This window comes from Camelus bactrianus, chromosome 1, assembly GCF_048773025.1.
Source record: "Camelus bactrianus isolate YW-2024 breed Bactrian camel chromosome 1, ASM4877302v1, whole genome shotgun sequence".
Classification (NCBI taxonomy): Eukaryota; Metazoa; Chordata; class Mammalia; order Artiodactyla; family Camelidae; genus Camelus; species Camelus bactrianus.
The window spans coordinates 80,379,868-80,401,932 of NC_133539.1; the positions used below are offsets into that span (position 1 = coordinate 80,379,868).

The window sequence follows — 22,065 nt, forward strand, 5'->3', positions numbered from 1 at the left end:
TGTGCCTCTTTTACTTCCTTTCGTCTCATTTTCTGATTCCCATCTCTCTCTGTCTCTCCATGTCCCAGATCCCTGGCCACAGTTGCCCCCAAATCTTCTGCCCCCCAGAGTCTTCCAACTGCCTTTCAATCACTGAGAAGTGGCTCAGGGGCCTTCTTGATGACATTCATTTCATGTCTGGGTACAGTATGTGCTGCTCATTTTGGCAACCTGCCCTGGACTGGGTAGAATGTTAAAAAAACAAAACAAAACAAAAAAAACAGGCAGGCCCTGAGACGATCTGGGGACTTTCAATACACATATTAGGAAGAGATGATCACAGTGCATATAAATTTGGATTTGAACTAGTCCAGCCAAAGAAGTATTGCTATCACTGAAGGCAAGTTTTCACATTGACCTGTCATTACAAGCAAAGCTAATAATTTCACACTTGAGTTTATTATGCTTAGCTCATTTCAATATCAGAAGAATTATTTAAACTTTTTTTTCAAAGTAAATTGTATGGGTTCTAAATAGTGAAGTACTTGTGGATAAATTAGATTTTCCTATTCAACTAGAGTTATTTTTGTCTTCTCCAACAAAACCTCTGGAGTGTGGCTATATTTTGCTGGAGGGATCCACTAATAGTTCCAACAGTTCTCCTTTGGGGCATTTAAAATGTACGTCTGTGTTTCAGTATTGTTTTTCTTGTGATTTTCATTTATTTAACCCCTCATGTTTTTTAAATTAATAACGTTTCATATATTCCAGTGGGTCCCCTATTTAAACACCTAGAAGATATTGCTATCAGCATCATATTCCCCGGCTCTCAGAGACTGGAAATGTAAGTATGATTCTAGTAGGCATTCATGTATTTCCTGTCACTCAGCACCAGCACTTTGTGTCATTAGAGAGAGAGGCCGGGGCATTTTGGGTCTTGTTTGGAAGATTCCTCCCAGATTTTCTCATCACTGGTTCCTTACTAATGTTTCAGATTGACAGCTTTGCCTTCTCAGGTAGAGTGTCTACCCAAACTCGACCCAGCCCTTCCAATCCCCACCCTTCTCTTCAGCCCCAGGCTCTCCATCTTATAGTCATTGTTTTCTGTTTCACGTCTGCAATTCTTATTCATTATTTGATTGTATGTTTGTTTTCTGTTTTTCATTTACTTTAATGTAAGCACATAGTGGACTTTGAAAATGCGTTTTGAATAAATCAATCCTCACCAAGAACAATTGAGCTTATAAGAATTAAGGTATTATTTTCTATGTGTTTCTTCTAGAAGTAGATAAAGTTTATGTCAAATATAAAAAGTTCCTTAAGAGTGAAAAGTTACTGTCCTCAAAACTAAATATTTCCAAACAAAATTAAATAATTCAAAGTAATTTCAGTCCCAATTTTACCAAATTTTAAAGCAGAAAATGTTTTTGACTTAGTGGATAAAGTGAAGTTTTTTTTTTTTTTCCCTCAAACTCTTAAGCTGAATTTCATGGGACACTTGTGGAATGTGTTTTATAGATCATTCTTTTAGGGCAGTTTACAGCAGTTTATTTAACACAGCAAAAATCTCAGTATCTGTTAAGAGAAATACAGGAAGGACTTGAGTGGTGGAAAGTTTTCCCAATCATCAGTTGTATCATAACTGTAAGCAGAGGATTTTGTTCCCGTCAATGACAAGTCACAACGGAAGGTCCCCCTGACAGGAATTACAGCTCGTTAAAAATGACTGTAAATTCTTTGCCACTCTTTCTAGTAAGCAGTGGCGTCAGAAGTTTTCCCTTGCCTTGAATCGGGCTGATCCTTGATTTGCTTTTTACCAATAGAATCTGGTGGAATAATACTGGATCACTTCCAAACTTGGATCTTAGGAGAAACAAAGCTTCCCACTTTCTCACCCTCGGATGCTCCATCTTGGAATCCAGGTACCATGCTTTTAGAATTCCAGCTCGGGAGGAAAGGCCATGTGGAGGAGAACCAAGTCACTCAGCTAGTAGTCAGCAGCAACTGCCAGCCTTTCTTCGCCACCTCCCGTCAGACTTAGGATGCCGGGGGCAACAGTTCATGTTTCAACACACCTGGCTCCATACTTCAGAAAGCGTGGGATGGGGTATTCCTGGAAGTGATTCCTCTGACTGGGCGAGTCAGCAATAACTCAAGGGGATCAGCTGCAATTCCCATAGATACATCCCACTGAATCCAAGCTAAATGCGTCCCCAGCTCAATTTTCCCTTGACTGGGTCCCCAGAATGCCTGCAGTCACTCTAAGCCACACAACACACGGAGAATTGTGATGGAGGAGAAACTGGAGAGGGAAGAGTCACCAATGATAACCAACTGCACTTAAAAGGTATTTTAACCTTTGTGTTTTTAAAAAAGCAATTAGGGGGTGAGTATAGCTCAGCGGTAGAATGAATGCTTAGCATGCCCAAGGTCCTGAGTTCAATCACCAGTACCTCCATTAAAAAAAATTTAAAAAGCAATTATTTTGTGCTGCTATGAATAGGGTCCCTCTAATTCCTTGAAAGGAGCCATATATATGAGGGGCCCTAAGCTCAAGTTTTATGGTAAATCTGCCCCTGCACAAGATTCAGATTCGTAGGTTCGTACCCTCCTTCTACATGCCTCTCCTGGACCACCCTGTAGCCCTACCAGGGCACCAAGTCCCCAGCTAGATGCGTTACCTTCTCCCCTGCACTGACATGGCCTTATATACTGTTTCACGTGGTTGCACCACCCTCTCTTCAGTTACCCCAAGCTAGAATTAGGACTTTTCTTTATCTCCTCCAATCCTCTAACCTTCAGGCAATCACCAAGTCCAATTAATGGTACTTCCTAAATATTTATGTAGAAAATATTTACATTTTATATTAAAATTTTTTAAACTTTCTAGAAAAATATATTGAATATTTATATCCTAACTATTCAAAATCCACTCCCTCTCTCCCATCCCTGGATACACTACTCCAGTTGAGTCCCTCTTCAACCAGGTAAGGGACTTGCCCAAACAGTTGCAGTAACTAACTAGTTTTATTCTCTCCAGTCTTGTATCCCTCAAATCCATCCACTTTTTAGCTGCAAAAAGGGTGACTTAAAACCCAAACCTGACCATCTATTTCTAGCTTAAAGTCTTCAGCCCATTGATTGGGTTCAGTGCACTTAACATTATACACAAGGCTCTCCCTCTTGGCCCTGCCCCTGCCCACTTCTCCAGCCAGTTTCTCCAAGTGTGGCCTGGGGGCACACAAAATCAAACTGTTTTAATAAGCATACTATGATGTTATTTGCTTTTGTCACAGTTTTTCTCTCATAAGTGTACAGTATAGTTTTCCGGCTGCTGCTTGACATGTGGTGTTGCAATAGCTGGGCTGTAGGAGAATCCGGCTGCCTCCTGTTGGGCCAGACATTAAAGAGTTTTGCAGACATGTAAAACAATGCCACACCTCTCACTTGTTTGTGTTTGAAAAATTTAGTGATTTTTTTTTTCCTCCACAAAATATAGCTTAAGGTTACATGTAATTAAATACATTAATAACTATGTTGAAAATGTCTCCATTTTCATTTCTAACAGAGTAAACATCAATAAATAAAGTTCCCAGGAACAAAAGCTTTTTGGGGGTCCTTAATAATTTTTAAGAATGTAAAGTCCTGAGACCAAAACAGTCGAGAAGTGCTGATGGACTGAGAGCATCATCGCTTGGCAAGCCCTGTATCTCGTGCGAGGCTCCAGCCAGCCAGCATTGGTCTTGGTATCACGGCTCTGCACACACACCATGTTTTCTCTTACCTGATGCTCTTCCCTCCACCCAGATGCCCTTTGTTTGCCCTTCCTTGTCTTCCTTTGCCAGCCTCCTCCAGGAAGCCTTTCCTAACTCCTCCCTTCTCAGGATGATTCAGGCGTCTCTCCTCTGGTCTCACACTGCACTCAACACTTGGCAGGTAACTGTCTTTCAGTGCATCTGACTCCCTCACAGGAAGGGGATCCTTGACGTCGGGTCATGTCAACATTACCTTTGTGACCCCAGTGCCCGACACAGCGCCTCTTACAGAATAATCACAGTAAATCTTCTTATGTTGTCTCAATTAAAACAATGTTCTTTTCAATGATGTAACATTATGCCTGATACTATTATATATGTTTGCTTATTTAGATTCTTAAGACAAGAATCACTGTGGGTTTTTTTTTTTCCCCTGCAGATGTTTTCTTTCTACTAATGCATTAAAGACTTAACATGATTAACAAATGAAACACTGGAGCCTACAATAGAGTATTTTAAAAATTCAAGACAACTGCCAGCAGAGGGCGCTCTTGAAAGCAAATGGCATTAGGCATCCTCCACACTGCTGCTTATGTTTCACCAGGAATTTAAAAAGAAAAGATTTCCCAATAGCTTATAAAAGATAAATAAAAAGGCATGCTATATTTCATCACAGAATAAATTAAATTAAAAAATTTAAAAATAGACTTTAAAATCCTCATAAATACCTAGAGAATATGACTGCATTCTCAAAACAAAACAAAAAAGGACTCACATTGATCTTTTGTTAAAGCATGACTCACATCTCTGCCCACCAAAGGGCTTTGTCTTTTTTTTTTTTTTTCCACAGTTTTATTCAAGGTAGATATTTGCCGTCCATTTGGGAAAAGTCTGACAGAAAAACAGTGCTCTATATTTTTTGGAGGACCATTTAGTACAGCCGGAAATATAGGACCTTCATCTTTTGTGGTGTCTGCTGGCCACACCCAGCACCCAGCACTGGGTGAATCCTACGATGGGAAGAAACTGCCTTTGAAATCAGTAAGTAAGGCAGAGCTATTTGGCCTTCAAAAGCTAAACCACAATTTCAATTCAAATAACACCAGCAGTGACATTTGCAGGATTGCCATACTTTTAAAAACAGACATAATATGTTCCATGGTTAAGGGGAAAAATGCTTGCCTCTCAGCTCACATGGGACAGAGGAAATGGCAAGGACTAGAATTCTGAAAACCGCAATTCCAGTTCTAGCTATGTCAGCAAATATCTCAGTGAATACAGGTAAGTCTTCATCGGTGCCTTGGCTTCCCCGTTTTAAGAGCTATATTTATCTAAACGCCTCTTACTCCACAAAAATACCTAAAGCAGCTTATAATTTAAAAATACAATGAAATAGTGACATAGAAATAGGAACTCATAGCCAAGGAAAAGAACAAAAATAGGCCAACTAGAAATAACAGTTGTGGTTAACTCCTGGCTTGCCCCGACAATTGAGGCACAAAGGGAAAAACAGGACCAGTGATTCAGCCTTTCTGCCAGCCTTTCTGAGGCATTCCATTTCCTCAGGGGTGATGGTCTTTCCCTAGCATTGATTCTAAAAGAATATCTCTATTTGTGGCTTAGTGGATAATGCCCTCAATTATTTTAAAGCAAATACAATAGGAGCGTTCACACAACCATTTAGTGAACTTGAATGAAAACTGAGGACATGATTTTAGACCTCAGTGTATCCATATGTTAAATCACTTAAGAATGCTTACCCTACTGCCTCCAAGGACTATTTTAAAAATAAAGCTAAAGAAGGGCATTTTAAAAAGTTACGAGTTTGTCGACCTAAAACAGAAAGTCAAGAAGGTATAGAAAGTCAAGAAGCCAGACTGCTTCTTCTGTCTTTCAGTGTATCTAATTTCTGCTTCTTTCTTCTAATCTTCCCAAACACCCAGCTTCTCTCAGCACATAGGTTTTCTTGGCTTGCTTTATCAATCCATCATAACTTTGTATGATAAAAATGACCACCAATTCTGGATAGGATTAAAGCACCCACTACTGATTTTCTAAAATGTCTATTTATCTTAAGCCAGCACTTCTCAAAGGTTAATCTGCATGTGAATCACCTGGGAATCCTAATTCAGTAAGTCTACATGGGTCCTAAGAATCCCAGGTAATCCCCTGATGCTGCTGGTGGGCAGACCACACTTTGAGTAGCAAGGCCTACTAAAAGTAGCAAGTGCACATTTCTGAGGGAAGGAATCTGATTGGCGGCTAGCCAGCCAATGATTTGGGTTGGATGCAATCATCTGGCCTGGGATAATTGTATGGCATGCCCAATCAGCAAGAGCTATGGATGTAAGTAGAGTCACTGAGAAAATGGGCAAGCATCTCAAAACGTAGATATTTTACTCCTGTCTGCATCTAAAGTGTCCATGGCTTTTCACTGGCTGTGTGTCTTCCTAGGAAGAAGAGGAGTATGTGTTCCTGTCCGGCTCTACTACAGCCACTGCGCACGAGGGCGCCCCCTCCTGGTCGTCCAACTCTATTTAATTGAGGTTTCTATGTATTCAATTTTTACAAGTTAGATATTATTAATTGTATCCCTCTAGGTATATTGACAATAAGATGATCAGTTTTCTGTTCTTTTATTGGTGCCAAGGGGAAAAAAGCCAGGGGCATTATAGGCAAGGTACGTAGAAAAATTATTAAAGGTTATATAAGACACTTAACTGGTTACTTCTGGGATGTGGAAATAAGGGTCCTAGGGGAGGAAAGGTGTTTTTTTTCTACTTTGCTTCCCTCTGAAATTTTTGAATTTTTCATAATGACTATGCATTATTTAATATTTTTAAAACATAAAAGAAAAGGCAATCTATTCACAGATAATACCTATACAGGGTCTACAAAATGACTCCAAACATCCATTTTTAATTCCTTTTAGTTGTGATTTAGTCATCTCTTGCAAGAAACAGGCACTCATTCAAGTTAGTGTAAGTAAAAAGGGAGGTTTATGGTAAGGATACAACCAGAAATCTTTGTATATCCAAGATCAAAAAATGAAAGAACGCCTGCCCTCCCAACTTCCATCTCCTCTCTGTAGAATGTTCTCCTCCTCCTATGGTGGCAGGCGCTGAATTGCAATTCTCTGCTGATTTCCGGTAAACCCTTCTTTGCTGGAGAAGTATCTGGCAGTCTATTTGTTTTAGATGATGAGCATTCTTCCTTCAGGTTTGTTGCTATCAATTCCAGCTGTGCTTCCTCACCATTCTGAATGATGGAGTAATCAGTGGTTCTTAAACTTGAGATTCGGAATCAGTGAATCAGTCCAGCGTGGGGCCTGTGCATTGGGACTTTGAACAAGCTTCATGGGTCATTCTAATGCATCATTGCATTCTAGTCTGAGACCACTGAACTAAAAAAAAAGAAAAAAGAAAAAGTCGTTTCCAGTGGACCAAAGGGTGGGAGAGTGGGGGATAGTGTTCCTAACATTGAAATGCATATGTAACTGTATGTTACATCAGTGGTTTTCAAACTTTTGCATGTATTAGAATCCTTTGGAAGGCTTGTTAAAACACAGACTGCTGCACAGATTGCTGGCCTCAGCTCCCAAATTTCTGATCCAGTAGTCTGGAACTAAGCCCAATAATTTATAGATTTACAAGGTCCCAGGTGACACTGTTGTTGCTGATGCCGAATGCATTGTGAGGATTTATGGAATAACTTAGAACTATAAAAATATCCCTTACTTTTCAGTGAATTACAGGGAAACGGATAGAAGATGGTTTCCATTTGGGCCTTTGCTAATTTTTAAGGATCTAAGACAGAAAGGCTAAACTCACAAATGCATTATATTCTCTCTGCACACCAGGTGTATCACTCAGGGTCCCAGCAGGAAAGAGATGGCACCCCTAAATTAGTTCATTTGAGAAGTATTTCAAATGTCTATGCAAAAATGTGACAGGGTTTAAGGAAACCAACAAGAGACAGAGCAGTACTCTGGGGCTAGTAGCAACAGGGAGGTGTTATCTTATCTGGACCTTTAACATGAAGGAATGAAGAAATCCCACATTCTAAGAGAGGGCAGCTGTGTGAAGAATGCCGGCATCCACTTTGTCTTTGGTGGACCATCAGAGAAGGAACCTGAGGAATAAATTCCTCAAACTTCGTTCTCCTTCTGCCCTCCGTTCTCCTGCCTGTGCCTTCCATGCTCTAAGCTGGGAATGAGGGCTCTGTAGCTGAACCTCACATCTAGTGCTTTTGTGGCCTGGGGTTTAGGAGCACAGATAGTAAGGGAGGTAGATGTCCTCCACGTCCACTTCACACTGGCAAATTTTAGCTTTTTATGCTCTCTGACGTTATTACACTTAAAAAAATAATGGAAGTGACGCTTAATTTAAGATGACATGCAGCAGAATAATAGGTGTAGCTGTACTGTGACATCTAGCCCTACTGGTTATCCTGGCTCAAAATTTGTAAGCAGGGTAACTAACTAAAGATACACTGCTGGCCTCTCCTTTTCAGTATGAGTTTTAGGATCAAATGATTTTTCCTGCCTACTTCAGAGCAATAACTTTGATGGATGGTAGGCAACAAAAAGGACCTCAGAAACTATAATTCCAACATTTATAGAGATGAAGACTTCGCTTAAACTGTCAGTGTATTGATCAATCAAGAAAGAGACTTGTACTTCTCTTCTATGGCCAATAAGGACTGTGCAGGCACAGAAGGGACACAAGATGATACATTCAGCAAAATATTGTGTCTCAAAATGCCCACTTCTCCCATGATCTTTCACTCACTCACTCACTCATTCACTCATTCATTCATTCATTCATTCATTCATTGAATAAACGCTGTTGCATCTCTTCTGAATGCCCGGTACAGTGCCAGTCTCTTAGGATCACTGGTGAGAAAAGCACCCCCAGGCCTTCAAGGAGCTTGCAATCCTGTGAGGGAAATGGAGAAGTTAATAACACTGATCTATTTTATGAAAATAGCTACGTATGTTCATAATAATCCATGGTTTCCTAGAGCACTTTTTACAGGTGTTATTTAATCCTCACTCAATTTGGGAAGTAATTTTTATTGTTCTGATTCTACAGGTAAGTAGCTGAGACTGAAAAGATAGATACTGATGAATGATTGGTGGACATGGAACTTAAACCCAAATCACAGGGCATGCATCTCTGTGCTGGGCATTGTTCTACAATTGTCGTCTTTATTCAAAACCCAAATACATAGGAAGGGTAAGATACCAAGTCATTAATTCCAAAATATAAGTCAGCTTTAAATGTGACAGGAATAGAATGCCTTGAGAGACCAGAGAAAAGAAAGGAAATAGTAATGAAAGTTGGCCTTGAAAAGAGGAAAACAGTATAAAAATAGAAGATGAAGGTCACCAACAGGCAACATTCACTGCTCCATAACTTCACTTAGGTCTGGCCCTGTCACCTACACAGGCTCCAAGACTGCTGCCCCTAGATTCATGTCTAGGGTTGAGTCTATAGCCAGGTCAGTTATAATTAAGCTGGATTATTTGTTCTAGCTTTGCTGAGAGGGAGTGAGATACCAGGTTAATGTGATCAAAAACGTTCTCTGTCTTTGTGGTTGGCATTTGTTCTTTTCCTTAGGGCCATAATGAATTTGTGCCCCAAAGAGCACATGAAGTTCTATGTGGCCAAATTAAAATGCCCTGTAAGTAGTCTCAACACCATGTAGGGTGTGTGGCTGTGTGTGTGTGTGTGTGTGTGTGTGTGTGTGTGTGTGTGTTTTGGTCTCCAAATTGGCATGACCTAAAAGAATTCTGTAAACAAGTGGGAACACTTTGTTGTCCATTAATGGAGACATGCCCTATTTCCTCCTTGGCTCACCTTGCCGAGTTTAGTACATCAGACACCCAGTGAAGATTCAGGATGTCTTAAAACCAAAGCACATGATAGAGGAATGTAGAGTATACAAAATTTTAATATCATGGGCTGGTTTGATTTTTAAGACTTTAATCACAAAGTTACACTTTGGTGATTTTAAAAGAACACTGAACATATCTTAAAAAAATACTGCATTCAAATCACTCTGATTCATCCTCCATTTACAAACAATTTTCTGTTTTACCTAAAGTACCAAGTGCAGAATAATTATTTTTTGGAACAATGCTATATAAATCCTGAGGGAAGCACTAATAATAATAGATATAATGTATTGAATGCTTATGTATGTGATAAGCATATGACAAATATTTTCCCCTAACAATCTGCAATATTTTGTGCTTCGAGGGGATGAGGAAATTGAAAGGTTAATTAGCTTATCCAAGATCATATGGCTAGAAAGTGGCTGAGATGGAGGATTTGAATCCAGATCAGTTTAAATCCGAACTCTATGCTCTTTCATCGCATCACTCCACCCTAGAAGAGGTGAGTTTTCTGACTCCAAGCTCTGACTTTTAAAATCTTAAGAACTGCATTGATAATTTGGGGCAATGGGGGAGATCCTGTTAAAACAACTTGCGATAGTTAATTTCATGTGCCATCTTGACTGGGCCACAAAGTGCCCAGATATTTGGTCCAACATTATTCTGAGTGTGTTTGTGAGGGTGTTTTTGAAAGAGTAACATTTGAATCGGTACACTGAGTAAAGCAGACTGCCCTCCGCAATGTGGGTGAGCCTCCAAACACCCGACGACCTGAAGGGAACAAAAAGGCTGACTTTTCTGTGAATAAGAAGGAACTCTCCTCTGCCTGGCTCTCTTGGAGCTGGGACATTGGTCTTCTCTGCCTTTGAACTTAGACTTGGACTGGAACTTACTCCACTGGCTTTCCTGGTTCTCAGGCTTTTGAATTTGGACTGGCACTGCACCAGCCGCTCTCCTGGGTCTCAGCTTGCAGACTGCAGACCTTGGGAGGCTTCAGCGTCCACAACCACACGGTCCCATTCCTTACAATCAATCTATGCGTATATATATTATATCTATATATATATTCAGCTGACTCTTGAACAATGTGAGTTTGAACTGTGCAGGTCTACTTATACATGGATTTTTTTCAATAAATATAGTGCCTTATTTTCATTTTCTAGATCTAGAACTAAATGTGGAGAAAAGTTTCTGTTTGATTAGAGATCACAATATATGGAATCAACAGAGCTGGTGTTTGAGTCCTGATTGTATTCAAACTTCCTGTTTCAGCTTCCTGCCCATGGGTAAGTCATTTATCAATTCTTTGTTTTTGAGGAAGAGATAGCAGCAAACAGATTTTTGATTGCAGGGGAGAGGGGGGCAGGAGTTGGCACTCCTAACTCCCCAACATTGTTCAAGGGTTAACTGTTTATATGTGTGTGTATATATGTATATATCTCTCCTATCTCCTATCTCCTCTTGGTTTTGCTTCTCTGGAAGACTCATAATACACAACTCTTCTCATCAAGTATTCAAAGATCAAGCCAATAAGCCAGCTGTTATTTAAGTTTCATCTGGTCCATCTCCAAGCCTCTGACACACTTATCTCTGGTGATTCTCTGGAAATTCCCACTACACTTCCCTGATGGCAAAATTTATACCCACTTACCCTTGGTGTTACTGAGAATTTTAGGAGATAAAAGTAACTCACCATCCAAAAAGAACTAAAACCTTCTATTTTTAAAAAATTAATCTTTCTTTGGGGGTTGGGGTGGTAATTAGGCTTATTCATCTATTTGTTTAATGGTGGTACTGGGGCTTGAACCCAGGACCTCATGCATGCCAGGCATGCACTCTACCACTGAGCTATACCCTCCCCACCTAAAACCTTCTGTTTTTTAAAATTAAAATTTTAAAGAGAAAATTTATTTTTTAAAAGTTCAGTTTCTTTGGTTCAAAGTAGAAACTTATTTTATATTGTAGTTTGCATATTTAGTTCAACATTTCTTAATAGATAAAATATACTGCATAAACTACTTCAAGTATATCTCAAGCCATATGGAACTCATATTGTAGGACAGAAAGGGAGACATTTAAAATTGAAATGCATAAAAGGGTAGAGTGCGTGCTTATCATGCACCAAGTCCTGGGTTCAATCCCTAGTACCTCCATTAAAATAAATAAATAAATAAATAAATAAATAAATAAATAAATAAATAAATAAATAAATAAATAAATAACCTAATTACCTCCCCCTACAAAAAAAAGTAATAAAAAATGGGGGGGGGGGGTATAGCTCAATGGTAGAGTGCTTGCTTACCATGCACGAGGTCATGGATTCAATCCCCAGTACCTCCGTTAAAAAAATTTTTTTTAATTTATAAAACCTAATTACCTCCCACTCAAATAAATTTTTTAAAAAAGAAAAAGAAAATTTAAAAAATTTAAAAATAGAAGTAAATAAATGAAAATAAAAATAAAAAAGACTTTAAAAAGTTGAAATGCATAAAAATCAAAACAGGTAGTTCACCCAATTTCTAAGACCACATTTTGTATGAGATAATATAATCAACCATGCTATACCTAAGAGGGTTTTTCCACCAGTCTCCTTAACTGTCTTGAGGAGTCTGTGAAACAAACCAGTTGAATAGGATGTTGCTCTGAGCAGGAGCATCCCTGAACCATCTGGGAAAGGCTGGCTGCATATCTGCCACCAATGGGCTCTGGCCCTGGCTCTCTGATCTATTTGACATTCAGGGGATTTTCTATGAGTGCCTTATCTCTGTGGCCTGTAGGAGTTAATGTGCTTGCAAAGGAGAGCAAATGCATTTCCAGTATATTAATGAGGTCAGACTCAAGGACAGCTGAGCAAGAATCCTATTTTTAAAATCTCAAAAAAATTCTCATGAGTGAAATGCAAGTAGAATCTGCAAGTCACTGGCTACATTCAAATTTCCCAACAGAAGGAGGTGTTTCTGCACATTATGATGTGTGCCCCTGAGGTTGTTCCGTAAATGTATATTAACAACGTGTACCTATCCTCCTGCTACATCATTAATTCATCCATTTATTCAATACATATCCATTAGGCATCTTCCAGTTTTGAGCCATTATGCTGGGTATTATAAGGGGTTTTAAGATAAATAATAGAAGCAAAGGGGGGAAGACAAATACCCAAATAACTGAAACACAAAACAGCATTATAAGTACTTGAGTAAGAGGGAAAACAAAGGGTTATCAGGGTTAAAAGAGGCTAAAATTAAACAGAGTACTGCAGGAAGTAAATTGGGAAATACTTTATGAAGGATGGGGAATGTGAATTGTTTTGGTTTTTGTTCTTTTTCTAACTGCCCAAGGGAGAATGTGATTTTAGCTTTGAAGGCTGGCATACACTTGAGGCAAAGGGCCACTATGACAATACGTGTTTAATTGGGAAAGTTCACTGATCAGCACAATTCGGTTGATTGAAAAACCAGAGGAAATTGGAATGGGACGAGGGACCCAGTTCTGATCACAGGAGAAACCAGAGAAGCATATAGGAATTAAAGGCAAAACTTAACCAGAAAGAAATTGCCCAGCGCCTAGGGTGGCCAGTATGATTCAGTGGAGCAGGTGCTGACGGGTCTGTGAGTCAGAAAACCTCTGCTCGCTCTAGGCTCTTCTTTGTCTTCTGGGGGCTCATTTCACCTCTTTGGGTCTCAGTGACCACATGTGTGAAATGGGAGGACTACTCTGCCTACTTCACAGGTCATTATGAGGATTAGCCAATGCAGATGATTACTGATTTCCAGTGTAGATTGGAAGATCAGTTGGTTAGAACTATGCTATTCAACTCTTCAGACCTCAGAACACTAATTAGTTTATATATATATATATATATATATATATATATTTTATTGAAGTATAGTCAGTTTACAATGTTGTGTCAATTTCTGGTGTACAGCACAATACTTCAGTCATATAGGATCATACACGTATTCGTTTTCATATTCTTTTTCACCACAGGTTACTGCAAGATATTGAATATAGTTCCCTGTGCTATACGGTTCAGAACACAAATTCATTTTTAATATAAAACATCCTTCAAAATTCTCCTTGAACAATATGACTTAGACCCACAGAGATGCAGAGCAAAAACAATTTAACCATATGTCACAGCAATGATGATAACAAAAATTACTTAAATTTTTTTTTTACAGCCCTTTTGATATGGATACTGTTACCACTCCTAATTCAGAGGAAACTGAAAATTACAGGGGGTAAGTCAGTTGTCTACAGTCGGTGGACTAGAAAATGGCAGGGCTGAGTCTATAAACTCAAGCAGGCAGTCATGAGCCCACAGGCTTAACACCAGGCTACACTGCTTTCACGTAAGGCAAGGAAGACACAACCTTGCATATTGTGTTAATAAAAGAAAAAGTATTTACCTTCAGTGTCTATTGTCCAAGAGTATTAACCCAAAGAGAGCTAATATTCAATTCTCTTCTTTATTAAAAAATGATACACAAAAAGGAAACATTTAATGTTAATATTATAACTCGATGAGTTGAAATTAAATAAGATCTACTTTTAGTTAACAGGGGTTTTAACAGATTCCTTTAAAAATCATTTGCACATATTTTTCTGATTATAAATTGACACACTCATCATAGAAAATTGTGAAAACATTGAAAAGTATAAAGATCATAAAAATAACCCACAATTCCATTATTAACATTTTGTTAAATGTCTTTTCAGTCTTTTTTATAATTCAAGGGTAATAATTTTAGGCTTTTTTGTCCCTAGTGAAATATAGCTGCTTTCTTAAGAATTGAAAATGTTTGCATTTGAAGGTACAGGTTTCTCAGTAACAGAATTTTCACTCACTGCTAGCTTTTCCCTTCATTATGTATAGTAAAATATGACATGTACTATATATATAAAAATATAATATGTAGTAACATGTACATTACATATATGTCTAATTTACACACAAATTGTACACATATTAAGAATACAGCTCAATTAATTTTTACATACAACCATGTAACCACCACCCATGTCAAAACAGAAAACATTTTCAACATTCCAGAAGGCCCACCAGTGTCACCTTCCTGTCAATACTGCCCCCATCCAGGATCACTGTTGTTCTTTCTCATCTCTGTCATCATTGATTAGTTTTATCTGTTTTTAAACTTCATATAAATCATACATTATACATATATATATATATATATAGGTGTCTTTTTTAATCAGATTGGAACATATCTCAGTAGTTTGTTCATTTTTATTTCTATGTCGTATTCCATTGTATAATACAATTCATCCATTCTACTGGGCTGTTTCCAGTTTGAGGCTATTATTAATAAAGGAGCTATGAACATTCTTTGCCTGTCCTGTTAGTGGACATAGCACTTCTTTCTGTTGGATATATACTCAGGAGTAGAATTGCTGGGTCATAGGATATACATATGTTTAGCTTTAGTAGTATTTCAATGTGGCTTTACAACTTACACTGTTATCAGCAATTTATGAGAATTCCCATTGCTCTGTATTTCACCAACACATGTATTGTCAGTCTTTTTAATTTCAGCCATCCTGCACAGGTAGGCAACACCTCATGGAGGTTTTAATTTGCGTTTCCTAGGTGACCAATGATGATGAACACATTTTCTATGTCTATTGGTCTTTTGGATACTCTCTTTAGTGAAATGCCTGCTGAAGTCTTGCTCCTTTTTAAAAAATTAGTTTTTAAATCTGGATACAAGTCCTTCATTGGATATATGAATTACAAATATCTTCGCCCGATCTTTCACTCTCTTCATAGTACCTTTTGATTAAACTACTGGATTTTTACATGACAAAAAATAAACTATTCTCTTTACTGGTAGAAACAACAAGTTCATTGAATTGTCACTTTTTAGTTTTGTTTGATTTCAACCTACTGGTAGTTTTTAATGAAATATAAACTAATTTTCCGTATATTTGCAGCATACTTAGAAGAGCAGCCTGAATGGAGTTTACAGCACCATTGATTTAGAGCTCCAAGTTAATGAAACTGATCTTATTTGGCAAAGTTAGCATCTTTAAACTCAAACTTGGAACTGACAAGTAAATACTAGCCCTTTATATATTAGTAAATGTGTTCAGCCTAAATCCATACAGCCAAACCAATAAATGGAGTAAAGAATCCTTGATTATAAAAAGAGGCATTATCAGAGAGTTTTCATTACCCAAATTCCTTTAAGACATGGTTAAACAGAAAGGAAAAGTTTGCCATTACAGGAAAATATTCATTGATGAACTGAATATTTGTAAAACTGTTTCCCTCTCAAACCACCTTCCCAGCTTGACTTAAATGACTATCCCTGTAGAATCAAGAATGTGACAGTTTGTCTCTTACTGATTGTAGGACATTATAAACATCTGGCAATGCATAGCAACTTGGTGTCAAAATGAAATTGCATTCCTTCAAGAGATGAAGAGCTTTATAACATTAACGAAAGTGATGTTGGAGAACTGCTCCAATCTCATGTACAGTCATGTGTCAAGACACTAGGTAAAAGCTGAAGAAGAAAAAATAGGTAAGGAATCAGATAAATTAACACTAAAGATGAGAAAATGGGTACGGATGGTGACACAATAAATGCTTCCAAAAGGTACTGGCTTGAATACCAAAGAATTTTAAAAATCCCCTTGAAACGTTGATAAAACTCTTGATTTCTTTAAATCTTAATTTTTAACTATTTTGGAAAAATGATCCTCCTTTGCTGGTGTTGATCAGAGTAATTGCCATTCTATAGTTTTGTCCAAGATAACATGCCGAATCAGCTCCCCAACATTCTTTGGACTCAGACTTAGTGCATTGTTGCAATTAATAATAAATCTGTTAACATTAAGATAATTATTTTTATTCTATACCTTGAAATTTGCTCCTTATTATAAGAGGGTTAATTCACTTTGACCCTTTGCTGCTACCATTTATCCTTGGATGATGAAAGTTTCTTGTAACTCTGGTCTATGTGAAGAAGTTTAGAGATGTACTTTATTTATTGCATCTACACTGTCCTCACTTGCTAATAACATAGTAGAAGCATTCTTAGAGCAGATAAGTGATCTGCAAGGACCACAGTGACAGGTTTGCATCCATGTCTGTCTGACTCCAAAATCTATTCTCTTTAGGTCAAAATGCCTCTCAGGACCTCAAAAGTGGAAGCAGCCAGAAACACAGGATGATTCCTTTACTTTCCAATCCTTTGAATGAGACAGTGATGTCTGTATTCTTACTCTTATCAGGCAAGCACTAATACTAATGCTTCATGTCTGCAAGGGCAGAGCGCTCCCACATACATCTCATATGGTCCTTACTGCCACCTGGGAGCTGGCAGAGAAACAGGTGAGCAGGACGCTCAGACTCAGCTGAGTAAGTTGTCTCACGACCCCAGGCTCAAAGCAGCAGTGCTGTAACTGGAACTAACACCTTTAGGCTTGGGAAAAGGCAGGGCTCTCTTCTCTTTACCACTGTCTCCTGGCATGAAAAGAGGTCAGAGAAAGGTAGAAGTTCAATGACCAAGTTAACATCTTAAGTAACATCTCCACCAAATACACAGCCTTCATATCGTGACATTTTCCAGGTGAACAACCAGACTGCATCCCCACAAGTGGGGTGCCCACAACCCCAGAGAGAAGGAGGCTTTGAGATTACAATTCTCCTCACCTTGGGGACTCCAGAGGGTTCTAGCTTTTGAATTCTATACCAGTGAGAAAACCAGCAAAAGAACCCATGGGCGTCTCTGCCCCACCCAGTGCACTGTCCTGGGGAGCAGACAGAGGGAGCTTATCCAACACAGAGCCTGTGACATTCAACAGCCCCTGCATCGTTTTCTTTCAAATGTTTCTATCAGTTTTACTTTCTATTTCTCGAACTAACCTCTCAATTCTCATTCTTGTCCAGGGAAGTCTGAGACCACAGCAGCAACATACCAGGATTTAAAAACCTTGTTTAGCCCTTATTTCTTACAGAACTCTAGGCTCTTCAGACCTGTAAGATTTATTCTAATAAGCCCCGATCAATGCACACTCCCTCCCCATCTGGATATAACTGGTAATAACACAGAAAGCAACAGGGTCAAACTTTGGACCCCAAAATTGCAGGGCTGGAAAAAGCAGAAAATTGTTTAATACTGCCTAGCCTATGAGAGGAAGCAGCAACTTGAAACAAAAACTAACTGCCTCAAACCTCTAAACACACATTCTGACTGCATCTACATCTAAAACTAGTTTTTAAAAGTTATTATTATTATTATTAATTATTATTATCATTCCTTTTCCCTTCTCTGTCATGTTTATCAGGATTTTCTCTCCATTCAGGGAAAGCTTTTTTTTTTTTTTCCTATTTTAGATTAATAAAGCTTTTGCTCAGTTTCTTAGTCAAATATAAACATGTACTTTCATGTCATCTGGGCCTCAATTCAAAACTTATCTAACAACTCCACCCAGTCCTTGGAAAATTCCAGAATAGCTCCCTGCCAGCTAGTTAATCAGTGAAACACTGTGCTAGCCACTCAGGAAAGCAGTTTCTAGATGATTGAACCTGCTTAGTTGAATTCAAATGCCTCCTGTCCCCTGAACTGGCATACCCTTTCTCTTTAGCTGAGGAATAAAGTGTACAGGGAGGTACGGCTCTCATCTAAGAAAACAACAGGGTAGAAAAGACACTTCTCCAGCTTTAAAGATACAGATATGCAAACTAGTTTTATTCATTTAATATATATGAATATATACAATATGCATAATATAATATCTATCTATCTATCTATCTATCTATCTATCTATCTATCTATCTATCTATATCTTAGTGGCTAGTTGTTAAAGTAATAATAATTCCTTACCTCTGGAGAACTCAAAGTGTTATTACAGCTATGATTCTCATCTGCATTGTCTTTGGGAGGGGAGGGAAGGCAGGAAAGAGGGTGAGAGGGGGAAATCAAAACTGAGATTCCCGTAGAGCTCACTCGGGGAATTCAGCTGAACTTGAACAAACAGGAACACCTGCCTGCTAGACTTTGATGCTTGTGGGAAAACAGCCAAAGCCCATACACGCTGGCCTTGACTGCCTTACGTGACTTACAGTGGATTTGCCTGGGTTGAGTTCTGGAGTCTTCAGAACTTTAAGAAGAAAAATAAATTATTCCCTGGTCTTTGCTGTATTTACCATAAAACCAGCATGATCATCACGCCCTCAGGGATAGGTGGAGAAAGCTTTCTGAAAACTCTGCCTCTTTCTTGGCACTCACCATCATACACATACTATGACTCAGAACTGTGTCCCTGAGAGGCCTTAAATTGCTGGACAAGAAAGAGAAAAAACCTATCTCTGACCACTGGACCTCTGCCCATCTTTCTACCTGGCACCCCAAACTAGGAGAGGCAAAGGCTTTAAGGACAGGTGACCAGTGGAACCTCTAGCATTAAAGAAAACCCACTGAGATATTTAGTGGACAGAACTGACATTTCTTTTCCTTTCATACTGTTGTAGGGCAGGAAGTCTATGAGTTGCAGAGAGGCCTTACCAGAGGTGAGTAAGAGGGGGCAGCTGGACCCAGGAAAAGTATTGGCTAGCTCTTCCCTCATTCTACCATAGCAAATGCAAATGCAAAAAAAAAAAAAATTGTCTTCTTTTAATTTAACGCTTTGCCTGTCAAGATTCAGCTTATTCTGCTCTGTGAAAGAAAAAAAAATTCACAATAATAAGGACTTGGCTCTGTGTAAAAGGTGATGTTGTTAAACTCCAAAGGTCTCTCTGAAGAATTATTATTTCAAAGAAAAAAGTGCTTTGGGGAAAAATAAACATTCATACATATATATTTAATTTATAAAGAAGAAATGTGGAATAAGCTTTTCTCCTCTTTTCTTTAGAAAATTGACTCTACTGATTTTTTGTAATGTTTTTTACCTTAAGCACATTCAAGAGAGATTTTTATCTTATGCTCCGACCTAAATCCTTTTCCTGTGTTTTCTCTTTTCCTTCTTCTTTCTTTCTCTCCTCTCCTTTTCTGATCTCTGCTCTCTTTGATTCTCCTCCATTTTTGAAGCTAGAATCAGGAGAAGAAAAGAAGGGGAAAAGTTAGGTGTGTGCTTACCACGCTTGTAAGACTCCCAGATATGTTTGTGCTGGAATAGACACAGAGTTAGGCCTGAGCATGCCTAAACTAGCTGACAAAATTTGCCTTAAATATTCTCAGTTTAGTCTGAGAACGATCAGTGGACTATAGGTCAAGATCCTAGAAGAAAAAAAATTGCCTGTAACACTGTCATGCTGCACTCACACTTTTTTTTTTTTTTTTGGTTTAAATAAGGTGCTTTCATGAGATCCTTTTTTTATTGCATGGATCTGAGTGTGTGAAAGAGCTTAACTGTGCATGTGTGTTTGAGTGTGTATGTGCTTACTCATGTCGAGGTTTCTTGCCAAATGCTGAGCTGGTGCCTGGTTTCCTAGAATCAGCCATGGTTATAGTTATGTCTTCTCACAGAGCTCTTTCACTTTTGTTCTGCTTTATCCCAGATGAACTTTGGAGGTGGAAGGCTTCTAACCCTCTCGTTTTACGCACACAGAAAATTGGGACCAGTGGCTTGCTCAAGCCTTCCTGAGCTCCACACAGTACTCTTTCTTATGACTTTACTCTGGTTTTATACTTTAAGTAAAAATCCACACTCTTCCATCATTTGATGAAAGTTTCAATTTATAATGACTTAAAGCCATGTAGGGAGTCAATTATACTCAGTGAGATGATTGTTCATGATCAAAAAATACATTCAAAGGACAATTTTTTAAATGTTATTTCCATAGACTAACTTCTAGAGTTAAGACTTTTTGAGTCATTCAGAAACCCAAATCAAATTGGCTTAATCAAAGATGAGAATGTATGGACTATATAACTGAAAAGTACAGGGATGAGACTGGATGCAGGCTTCAGCTAAATCCGGATGGCTAAAAGATGCAGTCAAATCCCCTTCACCCCCCAATCTCATGCTGACCTCATGCTCAGGAGGGCCAGCTCTCTCCATGTGGTGACCATATGGATACCAGCATCTCTGGACTCATATTACACTGGTTAAGCCATACTTAGAAGAATGCTCTTTTCTCAGCAAAATTCAAGCTGCTATCTTACTGGAAAGCCACTTGCCTATGGCTGAAACATTTTAGTCTATTGTTTCCAAAAGTTTGTATGCATGTCACTAGTGCTCCTTGAGGTGATTCTAGATGGTAAGCAATCATTTATCTTAATTTTAGTAATTATATTAATTTTCATGTATATAAAAAAATAACTAATGTGTCAAAATTTCTTTTATGCTTTGGATAAAGATGAAATAGAAAGGCAGTAATGCATTTTTTATGGTTGGAATGAATTTCAGGTATGATGTTAAGTTATGTTCATGACTGTTTCAAACCTATGGTAATCTCATTCATTCAAGAAGACTTCACCTTTCCCATGGAGGCAAAGTGTTGCACAGACAGAAAAATCTAGGCATGTTGTTTATCAAGGGGGAAAGTTTGGGATAATTTAAGTCAAAGATTCTGCAAGAGTCCATTCCATGTGATTATTCATCAGGCAGCTTTTGAAATGAAGTCAGTATGTCACAAATAGTATTTGATGGTTTCACATTTCATGTTACAGTTGATAAAGGAAAGTTTTACTTCTGTGAATGTGAAACCAGGTCATAATATCAATCTTTTTTGAATTAATGAGTCATATAAGCCCATGAGTGTAGCTCTGAAAATCTTTACCCTACTTGAGAAGAAGTAGTGCCATTTTAGTAAAAAGTAAAATTAATTACATGATTGGCTGTTCCACAATTTCCTTGTCAACAAAAATTATATAACTGATTTTGTTCCTTCTGATTTATTTGTATGCAATTTGATTTCCAAGATAAAGCAAGCTTCCTTCTCAAGTTTAACTCAGATTCTATTCCAGGAACAAACACAAGCTGTTTCATTTCACATATTCTTTTAAGGTATCACTTTCATTTCCCTCTGGTTTCTCTATGAGTAGTAGCCCAAGGGGGAAGAAGGTTGTCATAGTGTGTTCATCTCTCTATACTTAAGTGAGTTCTTAAAATTTCCTTCAGGTAAGTAGAGTATGGAGTTATAATGTAATTTTCACATATTTGCTATGATAAAAATTTATAAGGATTCATCCACCATGAAAATACAAAATAAGCTTTCATTGCTCCATATAAACTATTATTCTACTCGATGACCAACAGACGGAACCCTGATTGTCCATATCCTTCTTATGGTCATTGTTTCTTTTTATTCATGTTGTCACAAAGGACTTCATTGAATCTGCACCCACTATCAAGGTAAAGCAAAACTGAGGATATATCTAAACAATGGTGAAAACAGGACAGAGTGAAAATTTTAAAAAAGCACATGCAAACGAAAGAAAGAAAGGAAATATGGATTTACCT

The 22,065-nt window shown here is 38.2% G+C and overlaps 1 long non-coding RNA gene and 1 other non-coding gene across 2 annotated transcripts; both read right to left on the minus strand.

Annotated features, from left to right (window-relative positions):
- Nucleotides 1-6,660: 6,660 nt before the first annotated feature.
- On the minus strand, nt 6,661-19,158 carry LOC123614775 (uncharacterized). The gene is made up of 2 exons (XR_006722240.2): nt 18,486-19,158; nt 6,661-7,137 (listed from the first exon to the last, which is right to left on the minus strand). It is a non-coding gene; the product is annotated as an uncharacterized LOC123614775 (long non-coding RNA).
- Nucleotides 11,420-11,497, minus strand: TRNAA-GGC (transfer RNA alanine (anticodon GGC)). The gene has a single exon. It is a non-coding gene; the product is annotated as a tRNA-Ala (tRNA).
- Nucleotides 19,159-22,065: the final 2,907 nt, after the last annotated feature.